This window comes from Sipha flava, unplaced genomic scaffold, assembly GCF_003268045.1.
Source record: "Sipha flava isolate LNK unplaced genomic scaffold, YSA_version1 202_pilon_pilon, whole genome shotgun sequence".
NCBI lineage: Eukaryota > Metazoa > Arthropoda > Insecta > Hemiptera > Aphididae > Sipha > Sipha flava.
This window is the reverse complement of record NW_020272797.1, coordinates 324,373-338,707: the sequence shown is the minus strand read 5'-3', so window position 1 is coordinate 338,707 and position 14,335 is coordinate 324,373. Positions and strand designations below refer to the sequence as shown.

Here is a 14,335-nt window from a genome sequence, read left to right as displayed (position 1 = left end):
AAGTGGGTTTAGGTGGAGAAAGTATATTAAAATCATTTATATTGATAAAATTATGTAAAATGATGCCACGGGGGTTGTTTGTTCGACAGCCCCAAGCATGATGCTTAGCGTTGAAGTCCCCACCTATAATAAAATTATTTTTAATTGTATTAAAGAAGTCAGTAAGGATAATATTCATAATATTGTGTTGGGGAGGGGAATAAAAGGCACCTAAGGTGATTGGAATACAATTCAGTTTTATTAAAATCATACAAAACTGTATATGATCATGACAGTAGTTGGGAAGTGGCTGAAAGTGAATATTAGATTTAATGATAATTACATATCGTTATGTGCAGTGTTGTCCGGATGGTTAACTTTTAATATAATATAACCAGGTATATTTGATAAAAATAAATAAATATTACTAAAAAAATTGAAAGAGACAAAATAATTACTCATCGAAAATATTTCACGCAATGTGCACAATAATACAAGTACGCGACGAAATATGATGGACAACTGAAATTCACTACCAATGTTTCGGTTTTATCGATCTTATCGGTATATTTTATCTGTCAGATAGTAAATTACCTAACCGATAGTAAAAATATTATTTTAAAATGAAAAATTTACCATTTTGTTCTTTTTTATCTAAGCTAATTTAAGAACTTATTTCGAAAATTGCCAAATATATTCTTAATTTTTCTAATATACTCAAATATGCATTTATATGCAATAATGATAAAATATGCAAAAATATGCAAAATAAAATTTTTAATTTGATCTCCTGGTGTTATAAAATACATTTGTTAACCACTAGAATTTTTCTACGATCTTTCTAAAAAAATATGAAAAAACTAGAAGTCCTCAGCCCTAGTAATAACATATATTTTCTAGTAGACACAATTTATACACTTTCTAATTCAATACACTCTATTTTTAATTTCACCTCAACTATGTTAATTATAAAGATTAATTATAATCTAAATTATTATTATAATTATTATTATAAATTATATATTATAGTTATAATCTTAATTATAAGACTGTTATATCAAAATGTGTAATACTATTTTATATATAAAATAATTAATGTAGAATAACAAATGATCATACTACTTTTATTTTACTCACTTATAATTTATCCACTTTAAATATGTAATAATAATAGTTCGACTGAAACAAAGCAAAACGAAAACTTTAACATTTTATTTTCTAAATAATACATATTTAATAACACAGAGACATTGTGGTTCATGTTATTCTCCTACTTATTCATATTCATCACTAATTAATAATAAGATTGAATTCATAGAATTTAAATATTAATAAAATTAAATGACCATAAAAAATAATAACCATTGTAACCATATTGTATCCAATAAACAAGTAATATACATGTAATTATATTAATTAAAATTGCACGTATTAGTTTGCAATCGGTGTATACGATATTTTGTATTGTTTATTATTTTCTCAAAAAAAAATAAAATATTTAGTGGTTACAAAAACAATGTACATCGAGCAAATTATTTTACTAAAAAATTAAAAATGGTATCATAGTTAACCAAAAAAATTAAAATTTGTGCTTACACTTAAAATAATTAGAAAAAAAAACTATGCAAAAGTGCGTTTATTGAAACGATAACCAATAGTGATACATCATGTTATTAATCATTAGGGCATACGCAGTGGACAGTCACCATCGTGTATATTTTAATTATACCTTAATTGATGTTATCTATATGATAATAACTGTCATATATCAATACGATATACAACAGGTATTATTTCGTAAAAGGAAATATTTTTTAAACACAATATTTTAAGCTATCAACTTTCAGTTTATCCACAAAATGTTTGAAAATCTAAACATGAAATGCATAAAAAACAAACCGTCCCCTGACAAAACATCAGAATCTTATTTATTTTTTTTATTAATGTATTTATTATTTGTTTTATTGCTTTATTAAAAAAAAAAAAAAAATATTATTCTATTGATCAATAAAATTATAATAATAAAATACGTAAGTAATATACATTTTTTTTATGTAATAATATGCGCCTAAGCATTCATATATTTTTAAAATTGAATGTATAATTAAATAATTATAATAATCGATAACCATTAAGTATAAGAATTAGTCGTAAGTATTAAAGATAAGATATTACACGCACACGTACATACATACACGCGCGCGCACACACATTAGATATAAGGAGCATAGTTTTTAGTCACAAGAGAGAATATCTACAGTATTAGAGAAAAAAAACATTAAAAAATTGACTTTTATTTTTCTGAACCGACTAATAATATATTACTAGGTATTAACTAAAATTAACCATTTTTTAATTAAGATTACAATTTTTCAATTTTAGGAAATAAAAGATTCAGTTAAGGTCCGGTTCCTAAATTTTTCAACTTGACCATTTCATTTCATTTACAATTCTAGTCCATAACTGTAATCCTATTGTTTTAAACTTATATATTCCCAACATCCTAGGGGATCCTAGAAGTCGTTTTTAACGCAAGTGGTGCCAGGACCATTTATATGATTAAACATTTTCAATGATGTTTCATCACTTGATTGATTTTTTTAATAAAAACTACAAGCTGACAACTACTCTCACATCAATTATGCTTAGAGATAAAATATATATTTACAGATAGTATAAATAAATTTATAAATAAAAAATAAAATAAAAAATTATATACCAAGTATTTGCCCAGTCTTCAATTTGTTTCAAGTAACTTTGGATTTGATTTGCGGCCAGATGGGGGTCATTGTAAGAAACTATAGTTACTATACTATATTATAGCCGTGTATTTAGCGAATTTTGCTATTAATTTATTGCTATTATTTTAGTACGGTTTGAAGTATGTATATGAGAATTTAAAATATTATATAGTAAAGACTTATTCATTTTATAGGAAGATATTTTATTTATTGGGAGTTTGAGATTTCGTTTTTTTTTTTTTTTACATACCACGAATGTGCGATAATTTATCTTTTATATTAAATAAATAATAACAAATTACATAAGGATTTTACCAATGAATCATTTCCCGAATCAAGTTATTAATAACAACCATATTCGTTTTATTATATTTACGGACAGAGCTATTTTCCTCCGAAAATGAGGAAAACCCTACACTGTTTATTTTGCTTCACATCCATTTTCCTCCAAATAAAAATCAACTCCATTTTTTTCCAATTATTAAAGATGCACATATTAATTATTCAATTTTCTACACTTACCGTCACCATAATGTAGGTACTTTTCTAGAATTTATTTTCAAATAAGACACTATTTTTGAATTAATAATTTATAAACATACATATGTACCTACTTACATTAATTTTCATACAAAAAAACTAATTATTATTTATTGTTATTATATTTGATTTTTATAAATTAAATTAACATTAGATATATATTATTTTTTTATAAATAAAAAATAATTATAAAAGACAAAATATTATTCTAATAATTATTAATAAATAAAATTGATAAATTTAATTATTTTATTAAAGTAAGTATTTTATTTATTATTGTTTTATAATTAAAAAATGACAAAAAATTATTATAATAACTACATTTTCTTATAATTATATGCCATTTTTTCGATAAATGCATACCTGAAGAAATAAAATATATATTCATTATTTTGTAATAATATGTATGTATAGTTTGGATTTAATTTCAATGGTTACCTAGTAATTTTTTTTTTTTTTTAAATGCATCAATTGTTTCGTCGATTGCTTACCTCTTTTATTTGCTCGATAGTCCTTTGAAAATTTTGAAATGTAAAAATATATTTGGAAAAAAAAGGACAGTGGAAGTAAATTATATTTATTTGTGGAGCAAAAAGGAATTTTAATATTATTATATTTGGGGGGGGGGGGGGGAAATGAACAGTAAAGGAAGATGGTATCTGATTTTAAAATAATTCCCTCCTTCCCATATTTACTTATTGTTAGATTATACAGATAATACATTTATCTTTAACTAAAAAAAAAAAAATATATATACAATATATTTTCGGAACACATTGTCAGAGAATACTGTGTTTCAGTTACATTTATGAACCATATTGTCTTAAACTTAGAATAAGTATTATACGAGATGATTTCCTGAAAAATAATTTTAATTCCTCATAAGAAAAACCAGTGTTGTAGCTCATTATATGGATTTAATCTATTTAATAAACTCGGAAAAACGAATCAAATTATAATCTGAAGCAATTATATTAATATTATTTGCAATGTTATAAATGTATTTAATTTTTATAATAAATATTTATACACTTCGTGTAGAAATACTATGTTATTTGAAAACAAATACAATACCAACTTAAACTATTCAAAACAAGCCGTCATGCACAATTAAATTATTTTTATTTCAATTATACTAATTCAATTGTTTTCCTGAAGATTTAATTTCAAGGTCAAATATTAAGTAGACACTTAAATTAAATTAGTGTTCTTTAAAAATATAACCATATTCCTGTTACACTTTTTCCAATTATAATCTGTATTTTATTTACATTTAAAAAAAAATTATTTCACATAAATAAAAGCTTAGGTATTTTAAATAATATATATCAAAGTAATGCAATGCGTATAAAATCATTACTTAAAAGTTCGAATTACAAATATTATGAACCGTATTTTATGTTTCTGTTTTACGTGCAACAATTCGTGTAATTATAATTATAGATTTATAACAAAAAAAACTCTAAATTTATTAAGTTTAATCATTTGAAGTATTTAAAAATGTTTTCCCCCTTAGCATAAATGAATCCATCTCATTTATATTTGTTGAACTATATAATTTCATTTATTGTGCGTATTTTTAATACTTATATATCTAGAAACCAAAAATGATTTTCATTTTTTTACTATTTATAATATTACCATCTGAAAAAAATTAAGAAATTTTAAATATACCTCTGATTATTTTCATACATTTATTCAATGAATAATAGGTACCTATAATATAATATATTTTTAAATGTATATACTATGTTTTATATGTTTATTATTAGCAAATCAAGAATAATGTAGTATTACTATTATTATTAGTAATATTATTATAGTATTATTATCAACATGTGATGTATGTGTTCATGTATTTTTTTTTATAAATTTATAGAATAAAATTATGTAAATACTAGTCCTTTTATTAAAAATATAATTTTATATTATCATTTAAAATATTAAGAATAGAATAAACTATAAAATATTATATAATATATATAATATATTATACATAGTTAAAAAACAAAATTTTAATATAATTAAAAACGATTAAAATCCAAACCATTTGGAATAAAAGGCCAAATTTTAACTGTTATCTAGATGGTAATGAGTATCCCCTTCGACGGAACCCACCTTGTCGTGGTGGGGGGCTCACCGGCCATCGACTTGGTTGGTGCTAAGAGATTCCTCCTGCGAACTGGCTCTGTACTTAATTGGTTGGAGCCAGAAAGGTTTGGCCTACCTGCTACATCAGCAAATGGACCCTGAAGGCAACAGTAAACCTCCTGGTGGCAGGTTTAAAACGCACGATGGCTCAACATTCCAAGGATTTCGTACCCCTGATCCAGACCTCCACGGATGCGGGGGGGCGGCTATCATTGACTCAAATACTGGAAACACGAACACTGCTGCGAATGATTATGAAGATATCAGTGAGATAATTAGGGACAACTGGACGGATGCTGCGTGCGATCAAATCCAGAAAGTGGTAACGGAGATGAACTCTTTCTTGCGAGACGATAAAAATGTCCATAAGCCTATCAAGAACTGAATTGTGAAGCTAGTGACATCAACGGTTGGGCCCCGATTAGTTTACCTTTAAATCATCAAAAGAATATGTAAAGATTCATACGATTAATACTATCCAACTTAAGAATGCGGTAAGTTACCTTGTTAAAACAAATCTGTCCTTTCACACATTCTTTCCAAATTGCGATCGCCCAATCCAGGTGGTTATTCAGCATTTACATCATTCAATTAACATCAAAGATATCGAGACGGCACTAATGGAACTGGGCTTCTCTGTCACAAATGTTTGGAACATAAAGAATCGAACTACAAAAAGCCCGACGTCACTATTTTCTGTAGAGCTTTTGAACCCATTGAATTTAGCCATAACATAATTCTGTTAACTAAGTTACTAAACTCCACAATCATCGTCGAAAAACCTAGAAAATCCCGCAATCCTATTCAATGCAAACGATGTCAGTCGTACGGTCATACAAAAAGGTTATGCAGACAGGTCGCTGTAAATTGCGGCCCATTTTTAATATTTTATGTAAATTGCGGCCTGGGTATAATTTTTATTACCTACCCAAATATTTTTTATTTATAAGTAATAATTACGTCTAAAGCTTTTTTGCAAAATCAGTATTTTTCTTCTAATTTTTCAGACTTAGGACTGTCAATATAACTGTATCAATATTGGTATGATTAAAAATATTGGTTTTGCTGTTTTCTTGTTTTTGATTAAAAAATATATTATTAGTAATTAGTAATAATGTGTTTGTAAAAATGTGTATGGTTAAAATATGTATTATTAAATTAATTTACTATAAAAAAATTGTAATTAAGAAACCGGTAAAAATTTGTAAGACAATTCTCGCATATAGTCTAACGTAGTAATTTTTTTTGCTTGCAATTCATACATTTTGTCATGTATAAATGTTTCTTTTTCAGTCACTTTCTTGCTTTTTGTTCCTTGACTTCTCAATGTGATATACGTATCATATTGCGTATTTTTAAAATGTCAATTAAATTGAATATGTTTGGGTGTGATGAATTGAATGAGCTGTTTAATTTCTTATGAAATGATTCACAATTGTTTGTTGTGCGCATCGTTGATGATACGAATTCGGCTCATATCTGTGATGGAAACTCTGCGTCGTTGGTTAAAATATGTTTCTAATATCTAGTCAATAAATTGTACAATCCTATTATCTTGTGGTTGCAATGACATTATATCATACGCAAAACAATCTTCAGCCATATCATGACTTAAAAAAGGAAATCCAAAAAATAATTTTAAAATATTACTTATATCCATACTATTTTTTTTGTAATCATTACTTAACCCCAGCTGCTGTATTTTCCTGTATCAACTTTGACCAAGATGAAATCTATACCCTTTTACTTCAATAAAAGGCTACATGTCTTGCAGCATTATGTATAGCGTTTTCAAAATCGGCATACAACCGAATAGGACTGAATTATAAGTTTTTTTTTTTACACTGTATAACTAAATGCTGAAATGCCTATAAATATCATTGTATAGTCTTCGAAGGTAGTAAAATATAAACGAGTGGAACATAAGACTGATTTATTGTACAATGAACGGTAAATAATTGATGGTATAATTTCGGACAACTTTTGAATGTACCATCTACAAATATAGTGTCCGAATTGCATAGCATTTTTAAATTGCTTAACGTATAGAAACTTACTATATTTGTTTCTTTACTATTACTAATAAAAAATTTTCATTTTTATTTGTTTTAAATTGCTTAACGTAGAGAAACCTACTATATTTGTTTCTTTACTATTAACTAATAAAAAATTTTCATTTTTATTTGTTTTAAATTCCTCGTTATCAAAAATGTAGTGTAATTCCAAAAAAGTGTCTGGTAATTTTGGTAGGATAGAAGCTCGAGCATTGTGTAAATTTCGTTTAATCAACTTTACGTCTTAAGTAGTTAAAGATTCGACCTTAGCATTTTTTAATTCAGAATGAATAATTTTAGATAGCTGACCGGAAATCGGAATATTTCAGGCCGCAATTTACGTACATTTCAAATATACTCGGGACTTAATTTACGTATGTTTTAAAAGTACATGGGCCGTAATTTACGTATTTTTTATTATTACGTATTATTTACGTAATATATAACTATGACCTTTTTTGGGGGACGGAATTTACCGACTCCGATGCAGACACACCCCACGATGTGTCAAATGTAGCCAAACGCATTCCACTGCGGATTGTAAGAAATCCCGCGAGCTACCCACGAAATGTGCTCTATGTCTCGGATCGCATACAGCAAATTATCTAGGCTACCCAGCCCATAAGAAGTTAAAAGTTTCGTGATGAGAAATATTCCAAAGCAACAATCAACGATGCTTCAAAAAAAGTTTATCCAGTCGTACCGACCGGCAATGTATCGGTCAATCATCACCCTTCCTACGCAAATAAATCCAGCTCCTGTAGATAACTCGAATATAATAAATACTGAATCTATTTCAATAATTATATTACAATTTGTTACGCAATTAAATTTTCTTAACATCCCTTTAATTTCGCTTTTATCCACTCACCTAAACACATTACTTTCTAAGAATAAAATACTTTCTTAAATAGGTACGTCCTCGTTGAATCAATAATTACAATTCTATCTATACTTTTTATTGAATAATTACTGTAAATATCGCATTGTTATCTAACTTGTTAATATTAATTTTCTGCGTTATTATGATACTAATATTTATTTGATTATTATTTAAATATTATTTTATATACTATCTACACTACTATTATCTATATATATTGCTGTACCTATCATTTTCACTAAATTCAATCGTTATTTGTTATCATTAATTTAATTATTGTAATTGTCGAGCTAAATAGTTTCTTACTACAGTTCTAAATATAAAAAAAAATGTTCTTTTTTTTGCTGTCTTACACATAACTAAATCAAAAAACCCGAACTCGATTCGGGAAAAATTGTTAAAACCATGTATGATTGATATTTGTTCATAATAATTATTTAGTAATGAGCACGTGACTAAAATAAAAAATATCCTTGTCTAATGATACAATAAGTAGAAGAATAAATATTAATGTCTAATGATATTGAAAATCAGTTTACTGAAAATATTGAAAAATCTATATTTTACGCAATACAACTTGACGAATCTACTCACGTCATCTGATATAAATAATCAAACTCTATTATTAATGTATTAATGTATATGAGATACGAAAATAACGATTTAAAAGATATACAAGAAGATTTTTTTGAAGCTTATATTTGAAAACACTGTACATCTGAAGAAATTTTCAATACCATTTCATTTTATTTACAAAAAAATTAATTTTAAATTTTCTAACTTTATTGGTATCTGTATTGATAGAGCTACAGCTATGACCGGAAAATGTAATGATCTTGTCATACGTGTTCAACAGATCGCTCATAAAAACATTATATTAACTCACTGTTTTATTCATCATTAACAACTGGCTGCTAATGACATGAACGGAAACCTATTTGATGTCTTAAATATATATACAAAAATTGTAAATTTTACTCGAGTTAGTGCCATAAATACTTCCATTTTCAAAGTAATGTGTGAAGAAATGGATTCAGGTTTTAAAAATTTCCTATTACACACTCATGTTCAATGGTTTTCACGAGGAAAATTTTTGGCTCGGTTGTTCGGATTGAAAACAGAAGATATTTTTGTGAGATAAAAAATCACCACTTAGTGATTATGTCGAAAAATATGTATGGTTAGCAAAATTTGCACATCTTTCCGATATATTTTCAATTCTAAATTATTTAAATTTAAGTATACAAGCACTACAAACTAATCTTTTTATATCGTACAACAAAATTGAAAAGCATTTCTTCAAAAAAATTGCATTATGGACAAATTGAGTTAATAACGAAATATTTTATGTTTCCGAATTTTTTTAAAATGATCTAGTAAAATATATTTACAAAAAATCAAGTTAATAAAATGTGTGTTATAATTAAAGTATTATTAAAGTAATTACACTTATACAAATTAAAAGAAAAATTTTCCAAATATTTCGATCCCACAAAAAACATCCGTAAAAATTATAATTGGGTAATAAACCCGTTCTTACAATCAGATCAAAATATATTATCATTAAAAAATGAAGAGAAACTGATTGAATTGAGTTCAAATATGGGCTTACACGACAATTTTAAAAATTACAAAATTGCAGGCAAATTTTGGATATCCGTTCAAAATTAATATTCTAGTTTGACCGAAGAAGCATTAAAAGTATTTATTCTATTATCAACTACATATTTGTGCGAATATAGATTTTTTACATTGACTGCAGTAAAAAACAAAACTAGAAACCAGTGGAAATTTCAGCAACCATGAGAATTAACTTAACAAATTCTATAAAGCAAATAATCGACGAAATAATTTCAAACCAACAGTAACAACCAAGCCATTAGGAACCTTAATTTTATAATGATATCTATATATATCATTATTTTTTAAACTAAATTAAAATAAAATATTTAGTATACATATTGTGATTCATCAACTATAACAAATAAACCTTTTTTTTAATAAAAAATAATTATGTCAAAACATATGTATTTTATATTTATTATTTATAGAACTTCTTCTATCTATGCGAGTTGGCTGCAATACGATTGCGCGCGGTCCTTATCATCGATACCTTTTTAGGTGTCCTGACAATTGAGCGCGTGACAATTGAGCGCAGACAATTGAGTGAAGACAATTGAGCGCAGCGAAAATTGGGCGCTGCGAAAATTAAGCACTGAGACAGTTGAGCGCTTTAATATAATATTATATTATACTGAGTAAAAGTTTAGTGCAGAACTGCTGTACATGAAATTATGAAATTAGAAATGAATTTGTTCGCAGTATCTGCGAATACCTATATAACCCGTCAGATAAATCCTTATATTTGATGATAATCAGATAATGTTATCGATACGGTGTTATTGAAAGAATAAAATTCCAACGACGGTAACGCAGCAGTAAATTTAGACTCTTATCGCTGAATAACTACACATGTGAACTTTGCAAGGTATTTATTGATGTTATATTTTTACACGTGCATACTGAACACTATTAATTTAATTGTATAAAACATTTTAATTTTTTTAAATTATAATTTTGATAATAAAATGGAAATTATTAAAAGTCAAAAAGGTTAGTTGTCAATATTTAGTGATGTATCGAATGCAATACGAAAAAATGTCGTGGTCGTATTAATTTGATGAACAGTCAAATTATTAAAGAAAATGAAAAAAAACACAATTATATCGCGCTCAATTATCTTAGAGCTCAATTTTCGCAGCGCTCAAGTTACGTGCGCTCAATAGTCTTCGCCCAATTGTCGTGCGCTCAATTTTCTGCGCTCAATTGTCGTGAATCCACCTTTTTAGGTGTACGATTGCGTGTACAAAATTATTTTTGTTTCTAAGCAACGTTGCCAAATATACAGATTATATGTGCATGGTAAATATCCGATTTGGTTCCGATTGTGGTGATCCGTACGTTATTTATTACTTAATATCGCCGATACCAGACAAACTTTCCATCACTAAGAAGTAGATAATTTTATTTTAGATCATGCTTTTATCTTTATTGTAAATTCCCTCACATGTACGAATATACCTAAACTATGATCTCGCATTGTATGTCTATACGTATTTCCTGAAATGTCAGTGTGTTCGTGTTTTAGCTGTCAACGTATATTTTTCGCATTGTTAACATTTTATAATTAATTTTTTAGAATGGAAAATTAAATTTTCATAATAAGTTCAGAAAGGGGGAGTGATTTGTTAGTGGTGAAGAAACACAAATTTCGACACATCAGACAGCGGGCAGATGGAAATAACAGATGGAGGTACTGTAAAAAACAGTGTACTTGTACAGTCTTAATGAAAAGTGACAATAAAATAATGATAGAAATTGCTGGTGAGCATAACCGCTTTGTAGATTTTACTCAAAAATTCAAAAGGCAAGTTCTAAGGGAATACTGTAAACGTAAAGCTACAAGTTCCATAACTACCCGGCCAATAAAAATAATTAGAAGTCAATTTATGAATAGCGTAAGTACCGAATTATAATATAATGATATAAAATCAGTTAGAAAGGCTATGTATATTCAACGAAAGAAATACTTTCCTCCTTGCCCTTCATCTTTAGAAGTTGCCATTACGCAATTGAACGAATTTCAAAATGAAGATTTTTTAATGTTTAGAGGGAAAAAATTTATACATTTACCCGATGATTGCACTTTTATTTACTTAACAACTGAAGAGAATGTTTGACAAGTAACACAGATATATTTACAAATGGAACATTTGAGTATGCTCCAAAATTTTTTTTGCAATCATATACAATTCATGGCTATAAAAACGGTGTTTACGTACCTTTGGTATACTTTTTTTTAAAGGATAAATTTAAAAACACATACATAAATGTATGGAAATATTTAATTAATATATGTGAAAAGCAATCACTACTTTTAAAAAATTGAAATATTACACATTGATTTTGAAATTGGTGCTATTCAAGCAACAGAAGAAGTTTTTCCGGATGTCAAAATTAAAACATGCCGTTTTCACTTAGGACAAGCTTGGTGGCGCAAAGTAAGTTGGATCAATATGAAAATTTTTAGAAATAATTATTCAAAATCAATTTTCAGATTAATGGCAATTCAAAGCTAAGAATGGCATAGAAAGATCAAAAGAACGATTTACAATTATGGCTTAAATCATTTTTTGGGCTTTCTTTCATCGCTCCAGATGACGTGGAGGATGCTTTTGTAGAGCTTATAAGTACGTGTCCAAATATTACAGATAGAAAACTATTTTTTGACTATGTTTTGGAGACGTATATTGAACCTGGTTGTTTATTTCCACCTACTTTATGGGCTGAAACGCCATCACTAAATCCTAGGTATATATTTACTAATAAGCAAAAAAAAAAAAAATATTGTTTACTAATTCATACATTTTCAGAACTACAAACGGGCTGAAAGTTTCCATAGAACATATAACGCCCAGTTTACTAGTGCTCATCCTCCGACATCTGTTGTTATAAGTACGCTTATAAAAACTCAAGCAGAAACCGTCATTAAATTATCAACCATTTCCAAAGGAAAAATCAAGCCAAAATCAAAGGAAGAACTAAAGATAATCGAATTTGTGAGTAAGCAACACGAAGAATATCTAAAAAAATAAAACACCAGGTATCAGAGCTTTAAAATTTAAATTTTTTTCGATATCTATTCGAATATTTTATATAATTTTATTATAACAATTTTTTTATTGAGGTAGACTGAGTGTGAATATAAAGTATCTGTTACTTTTTGTTACTATTTGTACTATTTGTAACTTTTTGTACTATTTAACTTAAACACATATAATTTAATATATACATTTTAACATACAATACACATACAATTTAATCTAACAACATATACGACAAATAACAAATTTTTTATAATTTTTTTAATAATAATAATTATTTCAAATTTTATTAATAAGTTAGCAACGTCGCATCCAATTTCATCAATCGTACGCTTTTGAATAGTCAAAAGCATGTTCTTTGTTATTCCGACACCGCGCGCAATCGTTCTCCACCGATGCGAGTTAATAAAAAATATGAAAAGTGGTCGCTAAAAAAATAAAATTAAAAGGGGAGTAGCCACAGTAAAAAGGTTAAGAAACATTGTGTTAACCGGCTAAAAAATTATATGTCTATTAATTCGTGTATTTTACTATAAAATAAAAACAATTAAGATTTGTCCCTTTTTATTTGTTATGAAAATGTTGTAAATACAGAAACCCTTTTATTTTAACGAGTGCTAATGAAAAATTGTTGATATTTATGATAGAATAATTTGAAATTTTGAATTTGTTCTTTTAAGGAGCATAAAATAATGTTTTATACCGTTTTATATTTATATATTAAATATTTTATGTACGTGTGCAATATGTATAGTTTTTTCCACCGACCTTCATTGAGAATGGTTTTTTTAATGCATTTATTTATCATTACTATCAAACATAAACAAATAATAAATACAACTGAAACAATAAAAGTATTATATTCAGAACCTATATGTAATCAGGATTTTTAATCAAAATGCAATTGCATTTTGATTAACTTTAATTCAATTAAAGTTACAATTAAAAGTTTATACGGAACACAATATATTGGTTACCAAAGTTACAAATAGTAATACTATAAAATTAAAATACAAAAGTTGGTAAGTATGAACAACGTTTCTAAATAAACCAATTAATAAAATATTAACAAAGTAATTATCAAACTTGTGAATTTTTCAATACTGGCCCGTAACTAAAGTAAAATGCGTTAAATTTCTTCACATAACTTTTTCGTAGAACAGAGCATTGTTAAACAATTCACTGTTATGTTAAGCTCGAGAATACTGCACACATTCAAAGAATATTTAAATAAACAACCTGACGTCACTATATTGAATCAGTTATCAAACTGTGTCGTAACATATTTGTAAAAAACAAATTAGTGTTCCACTGCTTCTACGT

The 14,335-nt window shown here is 26.8% G+C and overlaps 1 pseudogene; it reads left to right on the top strand.

The window, feature by feature from the left end:
* Positions 1-12,489: 12,489 nt before the first annotated feature.
* Positions 12,490-13,014, top strand: LOC112682384 (annotated as a pseudogene).
* The last annotated feature ends 1,321 nt before the right edge of the window (positions 13,015-14,335 follow it).